The sequence below is a fragment of the Chinchilla lanigera genome, unplaced genomic scaffold (assembly GCF_000276665.1).
Source record: "Chinchilla lanigera isolate Chin_1 unplaced genomic scaffold, ChiLan1.0 scaffold00002, whole genome shotgun sequence".
Lineage (NCBI taxonomy): Eukaryota > Metazoa > Chordata > Mammalia > Rodentia > Chinchillidae > Chinchilla > Chinchilla lanigera.
Window position 1 is genome coordinate 32,028,921 of NW_004955403.1, and position 23,131 is coordinate 32,052,051.

A 23,131-nucleotide genomic window follows, 5' to 3' on the forward strand; every position below is an offset into this window, starting at 1 on the left:
TATATATATATATATATATTTCTCTTCCTTAGACTTACTGGGCAATTTTTTCATTATTGTTGTCCTTTCATTTCTTACCTGAGGGATTATTTGTGGTCTGATTTCTTCTATGGCCTGATGAAGTTGTTTCTTTACTTAAATTGCAATCATTTCAGAGATTTCAGGTGTGTGATTACCAAGTTTTCCTATGTTGCTGTCTCCTAACTTGGTGGGGTGGAGTTCTGAGATTGCATTTTACTCCTTTATCTTGTCATTTTGATGCTGGAGGCAGAGAGCCTTACTCTTCTCTGGCATTTCACCAAAGGTCCCTAGCATTCCTAGTTTTCCTGAGGATCAGACTTGCTCCACCATGGTGATCAAGATGGGATGCCCAGTTGAGGGTCTCCAGGCAGTTGGTGGAGTGTACTTAGCTCTCCCGAGTCACAGATGTGAACCACAATGACAGCAGATTGTGGACTCCCTGGTCCAGTGTCCCCAAGCAGCTCAGGGCACACCCAGGGCCCAGATGTGGACTGCCTCCCCCATATATTTTAGTTGTTCACCTTTGACTACTCTTTTGAGGGGAGAGAGGGACCACTTTTATAGTATTTATCAGTTTGGTTTCATGCTATCAACTGAACAACTCTGAATACTGAGTTGAGGAAAGGTACATCCAATCTGGTCTTGTGACTTGGTGCCATATGGCTTCAAGGCATTACTTTATGTCTGCATAATTTATTACATTCACTTTGTTTAGTATATAGTTACTAATGATTTTGACTAGTTCTGTGCAGTATCATTGAGATGTCATACATTTTATTTTGATTTATAAAATAGACTAAAGTTAGCAAGAGATTAGATAATTGTGAAGTTTCTTCAGTTTGAAAGAGGCATTTTTGTAAGTTTTAATAGGCAAATATTTAAACATCAGTGTCATTTCTATAGCAATATATTTTGTATTAAAACAGCACTGAATATTCTTCTTGCTTATTGAGATGTTGCTCTGGCACATTTCCTTTTGATAGACTTGCATTCCAGGACCATATACTTGTCATCTCTGGATTTTACCTGACATTTGCAGGGTCTCTCTGCTGTAGTCTCAGAGCTCATCTGGCTTAAGTAATGTATCTTTCTCGACAGTTTAAAACAAAATGACTTATGCAGCTTTTGTTCTTAGAATAAGCAAGCTAGGCAGTCATAATATTTTCAACATTTGATTTGAGATTAGAGAGGTATTGCTTAAATTTTGTTTTCTAAATTTTTTCTATAGAAACTATTAGGAGCAGAGTGGCAAGGGCAGCACCGGCGCAAGAGAGGGTCGGCCTCTCCCTCCCAACCTCCCCCTCCCTCCTCTCAGCCGCCTACCCCTCCCTTACCCACGCCCTCTTGGAAAACTGGAACCAGTTGCCGCACTTAACCGCCCCCCACTCTCAGCCAACTGCCGCTGCTTATGGCTCCTTCGCGCCTCCCTCGGACCCCTCCTGGCACCGGGCCGCGCTCCTCGCCTCTGCGCTCTCTCACCGTGCCCCACACACAGGCTGCCCAAGGGCTTAGGCACAGAGGGCAGAGATCGGTCAGGCGCTCCGGTGAAGGAGAGGAGCAGCCGGATCCGCCTCCTTCTCTGGGCCGCAGCAGCCTCAGCCTGGCAGGAGGAGCAGCAACAGCAGGCCTCCTGCCCGACGCCTGCCGCCTGCCGCCCGCAGATGGTCCCTGGATTATGACTGTCACTTGCTCTGAAGACATGTTTCTTCCCTGAACCACACGATCCCAATCAAAGACATTTCTGATTGATTTACATCCTTGACAAGCATCTATAGAAGAAGGAAAAGATGGAAGTGAAAACGTACGCATATAGGTCCTCTTCCCAGAGTCAGGAAATGCTTGAGAAACTAAATATGCTGCGAAATGATGGACATTTCTGTGACATCACCATTCGCGTCCAGAAAAAAATCTTCCGGGCACATAAGGTGGTACGAGCAGCTTGCAGTGATTTCTTTTGCACCAAACTTGTAGGCCAAGCAGAGGATGAAATCAAGTGTGTTGGATCTGCATTATGTGACCGTGACTGGCTTTACACCTCTTTTAGAATATGCTTACACAGCCACTCTGTCAATTAACACAGAAAATTATTGATGTTCTAGCTGCAGCCAGCTATGTGCAGATGTTGAGTGTTGCTAGCACCTGCTCAGAGTTCATGAAATCAAGTATTTTATAGAATACACCTAATAACAAGACAGAAAAGAGTCTAGATGCTGGACAAGAAAATAATTCTAGGGGCAATTTTACTTCTCAAGATGGAAGCATTTCTCCAATGTCTTCAGAGTGCAGCGTGGGGGAAAGAACTAAGCTACATGGTTATGTCTCCTGAGAGTCCTGTAAAGTGCAGCACACAAACAAGCTCACAGCAGTTATCAAATTCTTCAGCTCCCTACACAAAAAGTAGAAATTAACCAGTGGACTCTTCCTTATCTTTTCCTTGAACTTTTTCTTTTGGAATTGATAGGAGGATTCAGTCTGAGACAGCTAAGCAGGCAGAAAACACTCGGACTTAAGAATTACCTGGCCCATCTGATGTAGGTAGAAGACTGACTGATTGTGCGACTTGTGAGAGCACAAAAGCTGCCTTACCTCTGGGCAACGAAGAAGGTGTCTGAGTCAAAGAAGGAAGATTACGTGAGGAGGAGGCCCATGAGGAGGTGTCCCAGTCTGTCAACGCATCTTATGATTCATTGAGTGAACAAGTCCAAGAGGACCATCTGAATATTCCAAGTCTTCCTCTCTAGGTACAGTGCTGCCTTCTGTGATTTTCATAGTGCTATGGTCAATTCTGACATTTTAAAGTACTTATTAGATTTTTTTAAATTGTTCATAATTTTATAGGAAATATAAAGAAGTGTAAAACATAACTGGATTTTAAAAGATAATATTAGCGCTACAATTTTTTTTTACAGTGTACCCACTGGGGGGAATGGCTGAACAATGTGTGATGGGACAAAGGAGAGATACTAGTTCTGAATTAATTTCAGTACACAAGAAAAGTTTTTAAAATCCAGTTAGTGTTTCACTCTATATTAAAATATTTATTGAAACCTTACCATATTGCAAACATTGATGATACATAGAGACACTGGGGGATGGTGGGGCACACCTCTAATCCCAACACTTGGAAAGTTGAGACAAAAACATTGTTATAAGTTCGAGACTAACCTGGGCTACATAGTGAGACCCTGTCTCAAAAACAAAAAACAGTGTGCATGACTATAATCCCAGTACTCAGGAGGCTGCGGCAGTAGGATCACCACAAACTCAAGGCCAGCCTGAGCTACGTAGTAAGTCAAGGCCAGCCTGAACGACATGGCAAGACCCTGTCTCAAAAAGACAAACTACATTAACTAACTAAATAAATAATGGAATTTTGTCATTTAAATACATTAACTATATTGTATATGCAGCCTAAGATAATTCCTCTTCACTAAGTGCAGCCTAGGCCAACCAGGCATGTCCAGTTTACAGCGACAGGTTGGGTATGCCTAAGAAAATAGATATTGCTAGACTTTATAAAGGAAGAATCAGTACTTAATAATACTGAATGTGTACACTGAGGGAATGGGAGGAATCAAAGTATTCAGAATGAAACAGTGATCCCTTTGTTATATTCATTGATTCTCACAGTTTTTCATAATATCTCTGAGTCCAGTTGAGTCTTACATTTGTTTTGTTCCTTAATGGTATGAAAAAAATAATAGTAATCTTTTACTTGTCTTTTTTTTTTATTGTTTTTTTTCTGGTTCCAGGGATCGAACTCACAACCTTGCACTTGCTGGACAGGTGCTGTGCTGCTGAGCTAAATCCCCAGCTCCAATAGTATCTTTTAATGGATGACATTTTAGCCTGTACTAAATGCAGTAACTTCAGTATGAAAATCAGTGGGAAGAAATTGGAGCCCAGGCTTAAGCAAGGTCAGGTCTGTGTAAATTATACTTAGGCAATAACCAAGCAGTGTCATGCTGCAAAGCAATTGGAAATACAGGATGAATAAATTTGAGATTAGCTGTTGCAAATTCAGTCTCAGTAGGAAAATGTAGAACAGCCAAGACAAATGGACTGATCCTTGAGAAATATCTATAGTAAGGGTTGGTAGCAGAAAAGCCACTAATGAATAAAATAATAATGAAAACTTGTCCAAAAAATTAAAAAGCCAAAAAATAACTATTTTATGCTGGGTGTGGTGGTGCACCTGTAATCCTAGGAATTGGGAGGCTGAGGCAAAAGGATTGCCACAAATTTAAGGCCAGCCTAAACTCCAGAGCAAGATCCTGTCTCCAAAAAGAAAACACAAACCTGCTTTTTTGTGAATGTTTTGACTCACTATGTTTCCCAGGGTTGCTACAACAAAGCACAACCGAGTAGTTGAAAACAGGAGTCCAGAAGTCGAAAATCAAGGTGTCAGCAGTGCTTTCTTTCTTTTGAATGTTTATAGGAAAGACTATTCATTCCTTGGCTCTTCCAACTCTAGTAGTTACTAGCCTTCCTTGACATTCCAGAATTGTAATTCCATTGTACTGTAGTTTCTACCTCTATCTTCACATAAACTTCCTTGTACATCTTTGTCTCCAAGTCTCTCTCCTCATAAAGACATCAATCATTGGATATAGTGCCACCCTAATCCTGTGTCTCATCTTCTTAACTTGATTACATACACAAAGTCCTGCTTTATAAACAGGGTATCATTCATAGGTAGCCTTTTTTTTGGAGGGGGAGACAATTTTACTCACAACACTCACTAAACTAGATATTTCTAAATTTAAATCAAGATATTTTTGATGAATTTGAATGAACACATAGTAAAATGTTTAATGGCAAGAGATCATGTCTTTGTTTTGATATGAGCAAGTTTTTGTTTAATTATCAGAATCTTTAATTTTGAAAACAACTTGGTCTTGCCATGTGCTCTTGGCTTTAATAATTACTATTTTAATTATTTACCTGAGAATTTAGAAACCCAAATATTAATCTAACTAAATATATTGTTAACTAAACATAGGAAATCAGTCAGGTAATATCTAATTGATTCACATCTTGCCTTTATGCTCCTACTAAATTATTATTTAGAGAAGTTGTGAACATAATTTAGACTAAAGCTTTCAGTTACACAAGTAAGACTTATTGCTCATATATTATTATAATTTGGGGTTCTATTAAAATATGCATAAGAATAGCATGGACCTGAATACCATGTAATCACATAATCCTTGCCTTCGTAGCAAATGTACTAATGACTGAACAAAGATATGTTAATTCAAATTTTATTCAATAAAAAACACAGAGAAAAGAATAAAAATATCAGGAGTGTGATTTTAAAGAAAACAACTTTTTCTTCATTAACAGAGTTGCATAGAGCTATGACTTATTATAGCATTCACCTTTTAATATTTAGTGTTCCATTTTTGGAAACCCATAACACCAGAACATAACTAAAAATTTTTCTTTTAAGAAAATAAAAAATTTTTTCTTTAAACCTTCTTCCTTGAATTATTCTAGGTAACCTATGTAAATTCATGTAAAAATTCAAAAAATTGTGATTTTTCAGCAGAAATGGGTTACTGAAGTTACAAAATGAACTTGTAAGTGAGCTCTATTTTTATACAAATTGTATGTTTTAAAATGTGATTTACTGAGCTTTACACTCATGTAATACATAAGGTTACTTTTCCTTCTAGATGCAATGTATTATGGATAAGGTTTTGCATAACTTATCATTTGGACACTTTTTTCCTAATATCATTTTGATAGATTTTCACAATATTTCATGCCATTTTGTCCAGTACCATCAGATATGGTCATGATCATATGTGTCAGATATGATAAAATAGAATCCAATAAATCAAATATATAGGCATGAATAAAATATGAATATTCAGACACAGAAATATGCATATATTTTACTGTTCTAATTTTCTTTCCTAAAAAACAAAAATGTAAAATTGTATCTCATAAGATTTTCATAAAAATATGTGAAGCATTTTTAATTGCATTTATTGCATTATTCCATATAATTCTACTTGCATTCAGTTTTTCCATTAAGAATTCCTTAACTACCAGTTAGCTTGTATTATTCAAGAAAATCCTTCAGAAATCTAATTCCACAATTCTAGGTGATTTTAGAGAGTTTGTATTCAATATGTTTAGGTAATCTAATCCTCAATCATGCTGGAAATACAAATGCTGAATAAGATTATTTCAATGTTTGTCTCTTGCCATTTATCACTGATTTTCTTCGCAACTGTACACTTGTTATGTATTTATAAACTCTAGATTTCTTCTAGCTAGGAAGTATGAAGTTTTATCTATTGTGCATTTAATATGTACTTATTTAGTATAAATAATGAATTACTAATTCAATTTTCTTTCAAAGTTTCTGTAATATTTCCCCTTATCTTCTCAAGCTATTGGTTTTGTTTTGCTATTTTGCTTCTAATTGGGTATAATGTTAACATTTATGACACCAATATATTAATAACTGAAATTGTTAATATTCTGAATTCATCATTAAGGTTTCTTATTTGGTTAAAATTTTATTTCCTTAGTCACCTGATTTAAATGGTCAAAATTATTTTAAAAGATAATATTCATCAACACTGTTGCTTTAATTAGCTCTGAAGTTACAAAATACTGGACTTTGTTGTGAATTCTTTATGAAATAAGGAGATTTAAAGAAAAATAATTTTAAAACCTAAGCAAGGTGTTCCTCTTCCAAGCTTATCAATGTCTCCAGAGAATCCATTTAGCTGTATAAACTTAAATAATGAAGCAAAGCACATTATGCCGTGCAATTCTCTTTAACTCCAAGTCTAAAATGGGTTCCCTGAGTTCTTGTCTTTTTCTTCTGTTCCTTTCCTTAGTCTCAGAATTTATTAATTTACTTGTTACAATGTGTGATGTTATTCTTAATGTTATTTTACTTCTTTAATATCTACCCAATCATGAGATTTTAAACTATTGACATAGTACATATACTTCTAAATATGAAGCAACTTGCATGAGAGTTGAATGACTGAATCAGCATTTTATGCATCTTCAACTTCTTGGGAGTATTCTGGGGAAGTATTCAAAAATGAATAAGCTATAATACTTCCATCAAAATTTGGGAATAAAATTATTTAACAGAAGCAATAACTTGACTTTACAGTTATAGTTGGGCCAAGAAAAATATTTTAATTTAGTAGTCATTCACGTAATTATATCAGTATGAATATGATAAGATATGTGAGAAGAAATGTTTAAACTAAGATTTGAAGGTGAATTCACATGAACTGGAATGGGTGAAATGATTTGCAAAATGGAAAAAATGTAACAAATACAATTTGCAGGTATAGTATAGATGAGACCTTAACAGGTAAAAGGTGTTTTACTGTCTTTGTGCCTCCATTTGTATGCCATTTTCAGTGGCTACATTTCAGTATTATCTTTGCTTTACAAAATTTTGATTTTGATTTACCTAGGTATAGTTTCCCTTGTAATTATATTTCTTGTAGCTTGCAGAATCTTCATATATATATAAAAAATTTTGGAAAATTCTTGTATATTATTTCTTCAAATATTTTTTCAGTTCTTGACTGTGAGAGTCCAATTATTCTTATTTTAAACCCCTTTGTTGTAGTCCTTCTAATTCCTATCTCTAAATTCAGTGATTACTGTTGAATCTTTAAGAAGTTCACTTTCATTTTCTTTTGTCATTTGAATTTGCCATTATGGCTATCTGGTGCATTTTCTATTTCACTTATTTCATTTTTTAGTCCAGAATTTTTGTTTCAGTTTTTGTATCTTCTCTCTGGGCTTCTGCCTAGATTTCCATCTGTTCATTCAGTATGATTATATTTTAAGTGCTGAAATTGTTTTGATACTCTTCTATATCTCCAGTACATGCTTATTTTGTTGTCTATTGTTTGATTCCTTGGGCTATCTTCACATATTTCTATTTCTTTGGTTGTTTTGTGATGTTTAATTTTATTATGGACTTTAGATACTGGTGACATGGCAAAATACCTAACACCCTCAACCTAAAGGTATACAAGTTTATTTAGTCCACACTTTCAGTCTGTGCTCTACTTCTATTGCTGGGAGTCTAAGGTGAAACAACACTATGGCATAAGGATGTGGTGAAAAAGTTACACACTCCATGGTGATCAGGGAGCTGAGGAGGGGAGAAGAACTGCAGTGCGAGATACTGCCTCCACATGCAAACCTGCAAATATATTCCTCCTCCAAATGAGCCCACCTCCTTCATATATGAACATCAGCATCCCCATGATCCAGTCAAAATAGCATCCCTGTGCTCCAGTCATTAGTCCAGGAGTCTCTTAATACAGTCAAATTAAAAATTAAGACTAACTGGCACATTAAGTTTTGTGAATTGGAAAGATTTTGAATTGTGTTTACATTACTGAAAGGTATTATTGGTATGCATGCATGTATGAATGTATGTATGAATATATTTATAGCAAAAAGTTAGCTTGGTTATACTCAGCCTTTAATGTTTATCTCTCCCCTGTTTTGGTCAGGAACTGAAATCTTTATTAATTTCTATCATTATTTTGGATCTCACTTAAAGAACAACAGTGCTCTGTGTGTAGGTATTTTTAACAGGCCAGTCCTGACTTTGGGACAAAATTATATATAGAATGCAAGGGTACAACTTTTGTAAAATTCCATTTCTAAACTTTGTTCTGTGCCCCTACTTTCTAGTCGTTTGACTACCTCAAAATATATTCTCCTTCTTGCATGGTGAAGCTCTGCCTTCTTGTATGGTGAAACTCTGCATCATTTCCAATGTTTTTTTTTTTTAATTATTGTTAGTGTCTTTGATTGTTTGATCAATCTTATCTTCTTACATCTAGGGTACTGAGAAAATTTGTTGAAGATGACAGTACGTAATGTAGCAACCATTGTTAATTCCTACCATTTTGTTTTAAGGTCATCTATCATTTTTGTTGCTTTTGTGTTGTTTTGATTTTGCCTTCATTGTTATTTTGTTAGTTTTCTTAATCTTTAAAATAAAAATATCTAGTCTCTTTTGCTCTAAACCAATATCACCACAATCTTTTCTTTGAATGGATTAGAGAGTGTGCTTATAAACACTAATGTTATACAGTGCAGCTAGTTGCTTCAAGTGTCAAATTATCTCCAAATGCTGCAGGCATTTAATCTTTATCAATGCTTTGAGATTATTTTCTTCTAGTACATCAATGACCTGGATTTTTAATTGTTATTTTAAGTGAGTTTGTAAATGTGCATTCTGTTTTCAAGTAATATCTTATTTCTTCATAAGACATATATAAAAGAAAACATGTAGTAAAACACTAGTGTAAAACTTGAAAGAGTTAAGTTAAACTCGGAGGTATGATAGACACTGTGAAATGATAGGAAACCACCGAAGAGTAAAGGGCTTCTGGGATGTGGGAAAAGAGAAGGGAAAGAAGGAGAAATTTTGTATGTATGTATATACAGGATAGATAACATGGTTGTTCTTCTATCTGCTGTTTCTATGCTGAAAGAAACTGTCAATGAGTCTTTGGTTGACCAGTATTGCATGTCTATATCTGTTTTCATGAGAAGCCACTTTGAAGATATCAATATGTAATACAACCACCATTGTTAATTCCCTACCACTTTGTTTGTAACTCTGTATTGTCTGTATTGTGCTTGTGATATGTTGTAAAATGTTATATGTCTGTTAATGTTTCCCTCCTTTTATCCTTAAAATAAAAAAAAAAATAAAATAAAATAAAATAAGTTGTAAAAAATTTGGTATACTACTTAGGTAAGAAAAATAGAATTAAAGACATAAAATAATTAATAGTGATTAATAATGCTTGCTTAGTTCTTTAACCTGTTTTACCTATAAATCTTCAAAATTCAGTGTATACATGTAGACATATTTGAAAAAGAAATCAACAGATAACACATATAATGAAAGAGGGAATGTCAAAGGCAAATATAGTAATATTAATTTTAATTCTTTCTAATATTTTTAGAAGATTCTATTAATTAAAATAAAATGTGTTGAGTTGTGACCATTATTCTAGAGTTATAAATGCTGACATTGCTATCTGTATTGAGAACAGGCTCTGTACTGTGTTTTAAATTCCCTGGTCTTAACAAATTACACTGACATTAAAATAATGGCGCACAGATAATATCAAGAGGAATAGGTACTGGCCACCATTAAAACTGATACATGTGTGCATTTCTGAAAAGTGGAAGATAGACTTTTATTAACTGATAAACTAAAGAAGAGAAAATAACAAACAGAGCTCACAAAATGTAATACTGAAAGTGTGATTGAAATTATTTTACTTTCTAGAACACCAGAGTCTAGTTGGGCATGGTGGCACATGTCTGTAATCCCAGCATTCGGGAGGCTGAGGCAGGAGGATTGCTGCAAGTTTGAGACCAGTCTGGGCTGCAAACTGAGCTCAAGGCCAGTCTGAACTGCATAGGGAGAACCTGTCTCAAAAAGACAAAAAAAGAAAAAAAGAACACCAGAGCCTGTGTATACTGCAAGAGGAAAAGTAGGCTCTGATGCATTGATTCTAATTGGTGAAAAGATTATGGAAAACCCGGGACTTCTGGGAATGTCTGCTCCTCTACTCTCCTAAGAACTGGGCACAGTGCATCAGCTCTAGTATTATTGGCTCCATTTTGGAAACCAAATATAAATCTTAATTAAAACACTTATTTTTGGAACATTTAGTCTTTTAGTACACATGTAAATGGTTAAAATAGAGGATTAAAGGACAAAAAAATGATAATCTGTACCCACAAATAAATAAAAATATAACACAAAATACAAGTCATGTTAAAATAAAATACTAGATTTGTTATACTAAATTGTTCAAATTCTACTTCATTGCCTGTGTTACTGCTCTGTTTTCCTTGTAAACTAAATAGAAGATGAAAGTTTGAATTAATTCACATACTTTCAGATTTTGAGCTTAGCTATCTCACTAAGTGGAACACATAATTAATTAAATACATCATACATCTCCACAAATAATTCGACCTATACTTATTACCTACAATAAATAATAAAGTTCTTATCCACTGATCTAAGTAGAGAAGAGATGATTACCATATTTTTATGAAAAACAATTGAAAAAATTTACCAAACAATATCAACAAGACAACAAACACAGCCCAGGAAAAACACACATAATCAGGAAAGACAAGAGAACTTCAAAGTACTTAACTTATTTTATTCACAGAGCTTTGAAAGGGCATTATATCCATATTGCATGTTTTTAAATGTCAGTAGAGAATCTGAGTATTAAACTACATACAACTCATCCTAGGAGCTGCACTAGAATCTATGGAAATTTTACATACCTGAAACCAAGCTCATGCAAAAAAAATAGATGAGATTTAAAGTATCCATTTAGGAAACTATAGAAGAATATTTAAAATAACATCATCCATTTCATTCAACATAGGCAATGGCTAAAATCCTGAGTTAGTTGCCGGATTATCAACAAGAAATCTATGAAGTTACTGCAAAACTTAATTAAATTATTTTAAAGCTTAAAATGATTTCTGAATTTAAATAAAAACATGTGATGATTTTATGGAACTAAAATAGCATAGTGAACTAGAACATAGCCAATACCATGTCGTTGGTATCTAAGATACCCTGGTATCCACTGGTTGCAGGAACTCCACAGACAGCAAAATCTGAAACTGTGCAAGGGTCTTGCAAGAAATGCATAGTGTTTGTGCATAATCTATGCAAATCCTCCTTTCAGTTATTTTTAGAGCACAGGTGTATATCAAAGACAGTGTGTGTTCAGTTGTAGGCCAATACATTAAGACACAAATTTCAATAAACTGAGAAACATGAGGTTCTTTTGTATACTAGTGCATGCAAATTTAGGTTCACACTATATTGTAGCCTAATAAATTTGCAAAAGCATTATTTCAAAAAGTACATATTTAATTCAAAAAAACTTTGTTGCTTAAAGGTCTTCTTCATGCCTTGAACCATCCATGAGGACTAGAATCAACTTTTTTTCAACTTCTGTTAATGTTAGTATTTTGACTTAATCCTGGGAGCATAAATTCCCTAATTACCCCTACAATGATGGCACCTTTCCTGTAGGTTTTCAATTTAAGTTGCCTAGCTCCACCAGAGGAATCACTGCATACGGCAACTATACCCTTATGAAATATGTTTCTTTGATAATAGAACTTGAGAGTCAATATTGTTCCTTCAGGCATGAGCTACAGAATGAAAATTGTATTAGCAGACATGAAAATAGCATTAATTTCACTGTACATTTTTCTCTAGTCTCTTGAATGATCAGGTACACTGTTGGTGACAGTAGTATTCTGAAAGAAACCTTGTTTTTTCTTGACCAGTAGGTCTCAACATTGGTTTTAATAGAGCAAACCACAATATTCCTAAAATCAAATTTCTGTCATCCAGGCTTAGTCTTTCACTGAGAGTGTCAGACCACATGTAATTCTCAAGAACATTATGATAATCAGGATAATAAATAAGTCATCATTAACTTCACCTCACTAGCTTCATTATTTCCTCACCAGTGATTCACTTTCCTTTTAAGTGTTAAAGCAAGGACTGAGTTCTCCTTTTTAGATAGGTAAGTCTTAGCTGGTATGTTCCTAATCTACAGTAAGAACAGTTAATTTCTACTGAATGTGTGTGGTTTTCTGTGGCCACCTTCATCAGTGATCTTGGCTAGATCTCTTGGCAGCTTCTACATCACTACTTGTTAACTCATCTCACCACTTTATACTGTGGAAATGGCTTTTTTCCTTAACCTGCATGGACAAACCTTTCTTAGCTTCAAACTCTTCTTCTACATATTCCTTAAGTCTCTTGGCCACCACAGATTCTAAAGGTGTAAAGGCCTTGCTGTAGATTTAGCTTTGGTTTAGGGTAATGTGTATGGTTTGAACTATGCAGGCCCCTGAAACATCTTGCACCACTTGCTTGTTTTACTTCATTATTTTTGTGTTCATGGAAGTATTCCTTTACATTTCCTTCAAGAAGATTTTCCTTTACATTCTGAAGTTGGCTAACTGTGATGCAAGAGGCCTAGATTTTGGATTCTCACTGCTCCTGACATCACTTCTGAGGAAGTGAAAAGCTGAGAAGTCACTGCGGGGAAGATTTCTATAGTAGTATGGACAGTAGGAAGGCCTGAGGAGAGGAGAGGACAGACATGTAGAAATAGCAGTTCAGGGAACAGTCAGACACATATTTTTACTGATTAAATTCACTGTCTTATATGGGCACAGTTTGTGGAATCCTAAAGCTATTACAATATTATCTACCAAGATTCCCGATCATTTATCATCATAACACATGTAATAATTATGGGAAAATGTTGAGGTAATATAAAAATTACCAAAATGTGACACAGAGCCATTAGATGAGAAACTGCTGGAGGATAAATAGTACCACTAGAATATTTTTCAAGGTAGGATACAAAAATCTTCAATTTGTCTAAAAAATGTAATGTGGGGGAAGTACAATAAAGTGCAGTACAATATGGCATACCTGGACCTATCATGCCTAATACAATCTGAGAATTTATGATTTGGTGTTTCGCAAGGGATAAAGGCAAGAAAACATAGCTTGTACGTGTTTACTATATTGTCCTGTTTGCAGTACTATGGAGTAAATCAAGGTCCTGCACACATTAAGGAGATTCCATACCACAGAGATATATCCCTAGCCTATTTCGGTGTATTTTTGATTTCTGTGAGGAGGATTTCCTGGATGTACAATCCATGAACATGAAATAGCAACTGTATCGATTACCATAAAGCCCCATCTTTGGGGTACATTTCTGTCTTGATAGATTTAATTATGTCTCTTATCTTGATGAAGTGAATCGATTTAGCTCTGTCTATATGAGGTAAATGATATAAATTTAATCCAGGAAAAGACAGCTAATTTGAATCAGTCAGTCTTAGAAATTTATTTCTTCATGGCATAGTGAGTTAAAAACATTTTTAATGATGTTTTGGTAAGGTGCTATTAAAAATAAAAACATTTCATTCTGTAGAGTAATATGATGTGTTGAATTTTACATTCTCATAATTTTGGCTGTGAAAACATGTATTTAATATCACTGTTAAAACAGCAGTTAAAAGCGATCATTTATTTTCATAGTTACTTTTGCAGTATGTGTTGAGTGCCAGACCACCGCACCATACAACATCTCCAGCCCTTTATTGATTTGTGATTTTGAGACAGAGTTTCACTAAGTTGCTCCTTTGTCCTGGCTGGGCTAGAACTTGGGTCCTTCAGCCTCAGACTCCCATAGTGATGGGATTTCAGTCATAAGCCACCCTGTGGGCCTGCGTGGTGATTGTAAAGTGTGCAAATCCTACTTGAACTATGAAGTTCCCAACACAGCCTTTGGGTGTTTTATTCCCCTTCCCTTGGCTGTTGTCTTCTGATTCCTCTCACAAAACACTGCTCCTCCTTCTCTCAGGGTGCGTTCCAGCACTCATAAATCTCTGACTTTCCTGCTGTTAATGCCCCAAGGACATATATTTTTTATAATACCAGTACTCATTTTTCCCTGTATTTATGTGAGTATTTAATTGATCAACCTCTTTCCTGTGTTAATTTGATAGGGATGACATAACAAAATAGTACAAAACAGATAGTTTAACAACAGAAATTTGTTTTCTGCAATTTAGCTGTCTGAAATTCAAAGAACAAGGATGCAAGTGAGTTGGATTTCAGTTGACACCTGTCTCCTTGACTTGGATGCCTGCCTTGTGTTCTTGCTGTCTTTCTCCATGATTATCTCTCTGGAGGAGCAAAGGGGCATTATATGCTCTATGTCTATTTTCTGCATGGAAATTTCTTCTTCTCATCGAACAAACGGTTCTGAAGGGTTTAGTGCATACCGGAATGACAACATTTTAATTTAATCACATCTTTAAAGGTCCTATCTACAAAACAGGTCCCATTATGAGGTACTGTGCTTTAGAGCTTCACCACTGGGATTTTGGAGAAACATAATTTGCACCATAGCATTTCACCGCACTCACATTTTCAAGAAGATATTGTTTTTATCTGCTTTTGTTCTTGAGTATATTCCCAGCCTGTAGTATGTTCTCAACAGAAACTAATTAAATATACATAAAATGAAAGGAAAAGAGTGAATAAAATATTGAATACTTAGGTATTTTTAAAATACATGTAGCCGTGAGGGATATTTTCATTTTATTTACATAATATTGTTATACATACTTGTATTAGTTTAAATGTAAATGTCATCCCAGAGCCTCATGTATATGAAAGGCAAGAGGGCACTATAGCTGGGGCGCTCTTAGGTTGGTTGTATACTCTTGTCCCCAGCTCTTCCCTTCTCTCTCAGCTTCCTGATCACAAGTGTGTAAAAGCTTTTCTCCAAGGGACCTTTCCACATGCCCTTCCTGCCTGGGAGGCAGCCCACTAGACTGAACCCTCTCAGGACTATGAGCCAAAATAACCCTCTCTGATGTTATGCTGTGCATGTTGAGTATATTTTTCCCATCATAAGGAAGTGACTAAGACAGCTTCATTGTGTTTGTCTGTCTGCTTACTTTCAACTGCTGCATAGTTTCCCACAGTGTAGATCAACTGTATTACATTTGTCTTTTCTTCTAATAATCAATCTTAAAGTTGCCACTCCCACATCTCTGCACTTAACCTTTTGTACTTCTAATTAGTAATGTTAGGAGCATCTCTCAAAGATAGAGTGCAGGGAAGTATACTTTTACTATATCAACAGCTCAAATGTTGCTATTCCTTTATATCTGCTATCCTTCACTTTTCTAACTTAAATTTTGCCAAGTTGATAGGACTCTAGTGTTGTCACATTGCTGTTTTGATTTTCATGTCCTGGGCTGCAAGTGAGTGTCACCAACTTGTCAGACACTTGATACTGTGTCCTCTCCTCATTTGCAGTTGTCTCCTTTCCAAGGAGGAAATATATTTATCTTCCCTTTTCTTTCTGGAGAGTTATAATTTTTGTGCCCCTTCACTGGTTGTCATATGGTGATCCTACTTCCACTAAAAATTGATCATATGATTTGCTAATTACACGACTGAGTGTAATGGGAGATAATATGCCAAAATATTTTCAGGAGCACCTGTCTTTGAAAAACTTTAGTTAGATCATTGTTATTGTTGATATATGAGATGTTTTCTGGACTCTTCGACTCTCAGTATTTACTCATCTTTTCCATCTGGGTTTTGTCATTTTACCACACAGTCTTGGTACTTATCAATTCCTACTTTCACAAATGCAAATGTACTTGTGTACCTATGTAAAACTAACTATGTGTAGTGAAGGTAAGGGCAGTTCCTCACTAATGCTTGAACTTTACAAACACTAAGAGCTCCAGGTAAAGAATGAAAAATATGCAATGTATAGAAAAGTGTGGAAACTTGAGAATTGCTTCATCAGGGCATAGTACAAGAAGTAGAGTCAATTTAATGCCAGTCAACTAGGTATCAGGCCAGGACACTTCTCATATGTGGATCATATGCTCAGCTCAGCTTTCCCCACAATAAACTTATTTATGTCTGTTTTTCTAACAGCATGTCTCTCTGCAAGGTATTGCTTCATTAATAAAATATTATTAACTGTGATTGCATGATTATTTCATCAAGAAGTCATTAAAGAAAAACTGTTGACTTCATCATAAATAGACTCAGAAATAAAAATTTGGGATGCAAAAAATAAAATATGAACCTTTAACCTCTGCATTATGTGCCTAATATGTAAATTATTCTTTAATTTTTATTTGTCTAACTATATGTGACACCTGCTTAATAGCCTTGCTTCTTTCTTTTATTTGAAAGAGAAAAAAACAAGAAAAACATTAAAAAAGGACACAAAGTTTTAAAACAAGATGATAGGAAAACAGCAATGGTTTTTATATTGCATATTGTTATCTTCAAAGTAGTTGTTCAGATTACCAGATGTAGGCATGCAAAATTGATGAAAACATTAAGCATTAATTGTTCCTTTCAATAAACCAATAGAAACTAAGTGCAATTATCTTAGCTAATATATATATATATTCCCTTCTTTCTTTCTTTTCTCATTTGTTCTTTCCATTTTTTCAGTTTCTTTCCCTTTCAGATATGTATTGTACCTTTCAGATGTTATCTACTCTTTCAGTTTCTCACACTAGGTAGACAAAACAACATTTACACATGCAGGTCTGATTTATTTAACTTCTGAGTATGCTCTCTAGTTGCATCCATTTACCTATAAAAGCCTCCTGTATATCTTTCTTTATAGCTGAGTAACACTCTATTGTATAAAAATACCACATCTTCTTTATCCACTCCTGAGTTGATGGGCATTTGGTTTTTTTCCCAAGATTTAGGTATAACAAATTTGCTGCTATAAATATGAGTGCACATATGTCTATGGGGTATGATGATTTCAATTATTCTGGAAAAATACCCAGAAGAGGAATAGCTAGGTTGAATGTGACCTCTAAGACCTCTAATCCTAGAGTTTTGAGGAATCTCCACACTAATTTCCACAGCTGTTACACTAGTGCTTGTAGTAGTCTACACTCCCACCAAGAGTGAAGAAGGCTTAGTTTTCTCCAACAGCCTGGCCAGCATTAGTTATTGGCTGATTTTTCTGATGATAATCATTCTTCCCAGGGTGAGATGGAATCTCAGAAATGTATCAATTTGCATTTCTTGAATGACAAATGATGGTGGACATTTTTTCATATATTTATATGTCATTTCTATTTTTTCTTCTGAGAAGTGAGAATTCATTTTAGATGCCCTTTTGTGGATTAGTTCTTTGAATTTTGGAGGCCTGATTTTTCTTAATTCTTTACATGTTCTAGATGGAAGTCCTTTCTCTGATAGTTGGCTACATTTTTTTCCAAATTAGTGGGTTTTTTTTTTACTCTGTTGCTGATTTCCTTTGGTTTGCAAAAACTTTTCAATAAGATCAGATTCCAGTTGTTGAATCTTTGAAGTATTTCCCATGCAGTTTTGTTTTTGTTTATTAACTCTCTGCCTACCCCTATGTCTTCAAGAATTCTACCTACTTTCTCTTCCAGTAGATTTAATATTTCTGATTTAATATTAGATTTTGATCCATTTTGATTTTAGTTTAGTGCACAGTGATAGATATGGGTTTGGTTTTGCTATTTGGCATGTGGAAAGCCAGTTTTTCCAGCAGCATTAATTAAAGAGGCTATATTTCTTCCAGTAAACATGTTTGACCCTTTTGTTGAAGATAAGGTGGTTGAGTGTGTTTGTGGTTGTGCCTGCATTTTCCAGTCTGTTCCATTGATCCTCAGATCTCTATTTCTGCCAACACTGCTGATTTTGGCACAGTAGCTTTTAAGTATAATTTCAAGTCAGCGATTGTGATGTTTCCCACCTTGCCTTTGTTACCCAAGATTACTTTTGCTGTGCTAGGCCTCTTCTGGTTGCAGGTGCATTTCAGGAATGTTTTCTCTAGATCTGTAAGGTACACTGATGATATTTTGATCGAGACTGCCTTGAAACTGAACAATAGTATTGGGACTTTAGACATTTTCACAATGTTGTTTTTTCCTCTCCTTGAGCAAGGGATATATTTCCATTTCTGAAATCCTCATTGATCTCTTTTTCAGAGTACTGTAATTTTCACTGTATAGATCTTTTACTTTCTTATTTATTTATTTGTTTTTGATTTTGTTTTTTTTCCTGTACTGATAATTAAATTCAAGACCTTGCATTTGCCAGGCAGGCACTGTGCCACTGAGCTAAATCCCCAGGCCTTTTATTTCCTTTTTTGGATGGATTCTTAAGTATTTCATTTTTTTTGGAGAGCACCACTTCTAAAACAGAAAACTGCCACATGTCATGATACATTTATACAATCCTAGCATTCTGAGAGGCTGGTGAAAGAGGTTGGAAAGTTTGAGGAATTTGAATTGGGTAATTGCAATTTAATAGCTGAATTAAACCCTATTGCAAAATAAAAAATAGAAAATGAATGAGGAGGATGTACCTTGTGAGTAGACCCTGTTTCAGTGCCCAGCACCATAAAGTATAAACAAGAGCAAAAGAGATTCCAGCTTTTCAGTGTTTCTCATTAAACACTAAAGTTCACCATTTCTAGCTTTACTTATATTTTTCTAGAAAGAACTAAATTAAAGAAATTGCTTGTATTTTTCTCAATCACCAATACCTTAATTATTATTACATCACATATTTCTTATTACATAGCAGTGTAATCAAATTTAACTTTGGTCATTCTGTTTCTTGTGGTTAAGAATAATGTGTGTTTCTTTGTATTTGCAATACACAGGAGAAATCTTAGGGCAAGGAGACATTACTTATAAATTTATTATAGACTAACATATAACGATCAAGCAAGTATATATTGTATTATGATTTAAACAGTATCTGATTTGTAGAGAAATATTTTTCTGATATTTCTCCTTATAGATGAAATTTTTATTTTATATAAACTTGATGCTTATTTCCATTTGTGCATAGGTAACTATCACTAACATATAATAAGTAAATTTTTTGATATTAAATCACTTTGCTAAACAAAGGTTACTCATAGGAGAGAAAACTTCTGCTATTATTTTTCCATAGTTTGGTGTTCAATAATTTTCTCTTTTTATGAGGTACAATTAAAAAAAATTCATTTAACTTGATTTTCCTCAATAATGTTTCTATAATTTTTAATGCCATAGTCCACACATTTTTCCTTGACTTTTAACTTTTTCTATAAGTATTCAGAAATATTTATTTATGTATGCAACACACACACATATATATGCATATTTATAATTAAATTTAGAATGAATTTATGGATTTTTCAATTAAGGAAGGGAATGACTTTTATTTCTGCACGATTATATTTTGAAGTTTCAATTCATGGTAAATAATTGATTATAATTTCTGAGATCCTAAATTTATCCTTAATGATAAGATCAACATCTTTAGGATGGTTAAGTCAGAAAGAAATCATTCAGCTCATTCATTTTTTCAAGCAAAACTATGCAATTCATCATCTTATATTTCTTTCCACTGTTAACTCTATCCTCTTAGCTATGTGTAAACTGAAACGTTATTGTATCTGTGCTTTTCTGCAGCCCTATCTCACCCTATTCTAGGTATACTGAAAATTATTATCAGCAAAGCCTATTGCTTTTTGCTTTATCTTTCTTTACCATTCCTTTCCCTATCCTTTCTTTACAATTCTTCAGGCAACAGCAGATATGACAGGCAAAGCATCCAACATTTTCTCCTCTGTCTCCTTAGGCAGTTGTGAACAACAGGGAGATTACCAGCACAGAGTACCTTTGGAAACCTTGTTGACCTGTCTGCAAACAACTGAGAGCTGAAAATGGCACAGGCTGCATTAGCTTTTCCCCAAAAGAGCTGTTACTGTTTCACTTTCAGATTTTTTCAGGTGGTGTCTTTTATTTTTTATCTTTTGTCACAATAGAGTCAATTAATCCTGCCTTGTATATTTAACAAGCACAATGAATTAATTTATACAGTTGAATATTAGATTCATTTTAATAATGTTTTAATTAATAATGTATGATGTCTCTACACATTGCTCTAGAATATGAAAAACTTTTCAAAAAAAACCCTAATGCCAGAAAACCAAAATAAGGATCAAACTACAAACTGGAAAACTCAGTGTAAGCTATTCATATTTGTTCAATATGTTCCAAATTAATTTTCAAGGTATAAATATTTACTGTTTTAAATTAAGACATAATAATTATCCATTCATGTGCAATATAATGGGATGTTTTAACATAGGTATACATTATGTAATGATCATATTACCATATGTACCAAATCTATTAGCTAAAATATTAATCACTTCTTCCTAGTCAGAAAATTCAAAGTTCTCTCATTAGTTAATATAAAAATTAAATTATAATCTTTAGTCAGCCCACTATGCATGTTATTCCTTCTACATACATGTACATTTTATATCCGCTGACCAATATCTCCTCTTCCCTCTGTGCTCCCTGCTTTTTCTACCTCTGGTTGCCTCCATTCTACCCTCTTATCCACTGAGATAAGCTTTTATTAACTTCTATCTGAAATTACTCCCTGGAATAGTTTATTTCTGTGTCATTGATTCTAAATACTAGGCAACTACAAATTAAGATACATGATTTGGTTCACAGTGTGAGAGGAACCAGACTATGGCTAACTGGTTCCAAGGCAGGAAATCATACTGGAACGGTTCAGTAAAACAAAGCTGTCCTACTCAGGGTGACTAGAAAGCAGAGCATCGAAATGGTGTCAAAGAGGAAGGAGGGAGAGAATACAAAGGTCATGCCTCCTGACTCTCCCAAACACACCCAGAAGTGTCCTTTACCAATTCCTAAGAGGTTATTCTGAAGCCAAGTCAGCCAACAATTCAGCTTTAGCAGTGTATCCTACTTTTTCATATTCTAAAAGTACATTTTTAATGTCACCACGCCGGTCTTGAGCATCTTATGTTGATGAGGATAGTGGAGAGATGGCAGGTGAATAAGAAGTTTCTCTTTTCACAAAGGAGAAACCCTCTTTTAAATTACTTGGTTCTCAAGGAACCAAGTTTCTGTTGTAATCAGTTGTAATCTTGCCCTGGGGCGTCGCAACGTCTCACAACCATGGTCTCCAAACTGACTGGAGGCACATGGAGTTATATTACTCCTTAATATAGTTGCTTTGCATGGCAAGATAGTAGACCTTTGACAAGAGACCTAATAACAATGCAATTATTAAATGATTTATTGTAAAAATCATATAGAATGGCCCTCAACATATCAGAGTAAGAACAAACTGGCACAGGACCTGAGCTGGACCCTGAGACAGCTTTGGAAGCCTAAGTAACCATGCTCCACTGTACCTCAAGGGACACTGGCTGAGTCCTGTAAAGCTTGGGGGAACTTGAGCTGGAGCAAAGCTTCACCCTGGACAAGTTCAGGAATCTCTGTGAGCCACATCCACCCTTCCATCACATGCATGGCAGCCAAATGAACATGGGAAAGCTTCTGGGGCATCACCAATTGCACCCCACCCACAAACACCATCGCAAGAGGCATGATGAGCACCTTGGGCTCCTTGCCCTGTCACTCCCACACCACTGGGGGAGTAAGGCTGAGCTCCAGGTAACCTGTGCATCTTTGGAAATGGTAAAACCAGTTAGCAAAATGCAATCTCAGATGTGCACCCCACTCAGAACAAGTCCAAGAGACATTGACACAAAAGAACTTGGAAGTTGTACACCTGACATTTCTGAAACGATAACAACTGAAGTTAAGAAACAACTTCATCAGACCATAGAAGATATCACATAAGAATAATCTCTCAGATAAAAAAGCAATGACAACAGTAATGAATAAATTGCCCAGCACATCTAAAGAAGTCATAACTAGGAACATAGAGGAGCAGAGAAAAATGATGTAAACCTTGAATGAACAGTATAGGAAAAAATTAGCATGCATAAAACATATTCAAAAAGATATCTAAAAAATCAAGTGTTGGCAAAATCACTTGAACGAAGCTGAAGATACACTTTCAGATCTTGAATACAGCATTGCAACTAATGATTGTGAAAGAAAGGATCTCTTAAAAGTAACAAGGAATCAGTAAATAATTTAACAGCTACAAGATGAAGCAAAAACAAAAACAATGTAAGATTATTAGGTGGAGGGGATGGGCGGGGCGAGCAGGCCCTCGGAGACAGCTGAGCAGGCTCCCCCAGCACCCCGTGCCTTGCGCCCAGGCAGCGAGTTCTCTGGGAGTGGCAGGGCTCCTGGGTCCGAGTGTGTGCTGGACGCATACCACCACGATTCCCAGCTGAAATGCCCACACTGAGCCAGGTAGGCCCCATCCAATTCCAGAGGCCAGGACACGAGAACAAAGACCCCGCAGACATTACAGACTGAGTCGCTGTGGTGGCAGAGAGGAGATAGGGACTGAAGAGCCCAGAGTCTTCTCTGGCTGGGGGCTGGGCGAGCAGGCTCTCTGAGCCAGGCAAGCAGACTCTCTGAGCCCCACGCACCCTGCGCCAAGAGAGCAAGTACTCCAGGTGCTGCAGGGCAAGTGGATTCGAGTCTGTGCTTT

The 23,131-nt window shown here is 35.5% G+C and overlaps 1 pseudogene; it reads left to right on the forward strand.

Annotated features, from left to right (window-relative positions):
• Positions 1–1,412: 1,412 nt before the first annotated feature.
• Positions 1,413–23,131, forward strand: part of LOC102020074 — a 180,501-nt pseudogene continuing 158,782 nt past the window's right edge.